The sequence below is a fragment of the Arachis hypogaea genome, chromosome 12 (assembly GCF_003086295.3).
Source record: "Arachis hypogaea cultivar Tifrunner chromosome 12, arahy.Tifrunner.gnm2.J5K5, whole genome shotgun sequence".
Classification (NCBI taxonomy): Eukaryota; Viridiplantae; Streptophyta; class Magnoliopsida; order Fabales; family Fabaceae; genus Arachis; species Arachis hypogaea.
This window is the reverse complement of record NC_092047.1, coordinates 80,182,237-80,183,702: the sequence shown is the minus strand read 5'-3', so window position 1 is coordinate 80,183,702 and position 1,466 is coordinate 80,182,237. Positions and strand designations below refer to the sequence as shown.

The 1,466-nt window shown below is 39.9% G+C and overlaps 1 non-coding gene across 1 annotated transcript; it reads left to right on the top strand.

Annotated features, from left to right (window-relative positions):
- Positions 1–1,083: 1,083 nt before the first annotated feature.
- LOC112731308 (small nucleolar RNA R71) lies at positions 1,084–1,187 on the top strand. Its single transcript, XR_003167092.1, has one exon. It is a non-coding gene; the product is annotated as a small nucleolar RNA R71 (small nucleolar RNA).
- The last annotated feature ends 279 nt before the right edge of the window (positions 1,188–1,466 follow it).

Genomic DNA, 1,466 nt, shown 5'->3' with positions numbered 1-1,466 from the left:
TTTAGTTCATTGATGAGCAATGGAAGTTCATCCTCCCAAGTCTCATTACCAAATAACTTGGCATTCAGCTTCTTGATTGCTCCTAAATACTGAGCAACTTGCTCTTCAGTAATATCTTCATCCTCTTCAGAGGAAGAATACTCATCAGAGCTCATGAATGGCAATAGTAAGTTCCGTTGAATCTCTATGGTCTCTGTATGAGCCTCATATTCCTTTGGTTCCTCAATAGAAAACTCCTTAGTGGCCAGTGAACGTCCATTGAGGTCTTCCTTACTGGCATTCACTGCCTCTTCCTACTCTGTGCATTCGGCCATGTTGGGTATATTAATGGCCTTGCACTCTCTCTTTGGATTCTCTTCTGTATTGCTTGGGAGAGTACTAGAAGGGATTTTAGTAACTATTTTACTTAGCTGACCTACTTGTGCCTCCAAATTTCTGATGGAGGACCTTGTTTCAGTCATGAAACTGTGAGTGGTTTTACTTAGATCAGAGATTATGGTTGCTAAGTCAGAGAGGCTCTACTTAGAATTCTCTGTCTGTTGCTCAGAAGATGATGGAAAAGGCTTGCTATTGCCAAATCTATTTCTTCCACCATTATTATTGAAGCCTTGATTAGTCTTCTGTTGATCCTTCCATGAGAAATTTGGATGATTCCTCCATGAAGGATTATAGGTGTTTCCATAGGATTCTTCTATGTAATTCACCTCTTCCATTGTAGGATTCTCAGGGTCATAAGCTTCTTCTTTAGAGGAAGCTTCTTTAGCACTGCCGGATGCAGCTTGCATTCCAGTCAAGCTTTGAGAAATCATATTGACTTGCTGAGTCAATATTTTATTCTGAGCCAATATGGCATTCAGAGTATCAACCTCAAGAATTCCTTTCTTCTGAGTCACCCCATTATTCACAAGATTTCTTTCAGAAGTGTACATGAACTGGTTATTTGCAAGCATTTCAATGAGTTCTTGGGCTTCTGCAGGCATCTTCTTCAGATGAAGAGATCCACCAATAGAGTGATCCAATGACATCTTGAACAATTCAGACAGACCATCATAGAATATACATAAGATGCTCTATTCTGAAAACATGTCAGAAGGACACCTTCTGATCAATTGCTTGTATCTTTCCCAAGCTTCATAGAGGGATTCACCTTCCTTCTGTCTAAAGGTTTGGACTTCCACTCTAAGCTTGCTCAACTTTTGAGGTGGAAAGAATTTAGCCAAGAAAGCATTGACCAACTTTTCCCAAGAGTTCAGCCTTTTTTTAGGTTGTGAGTCCAACCATATCCTAGCTCTGTCTCTTACAGCAAAGGGGAAAAGCATAAGTCTGTAGACCTCAAGATTAACCCCATTGGTCTTAACAGTGTCACAGATTTGCAAGAATTCAGCTAAGAACTGATGAAGATCTTCCAATGGATGTCCATTGATGAGCGGATAATTTATACGCTTTTTGGCATTGTTTTTAGGAAG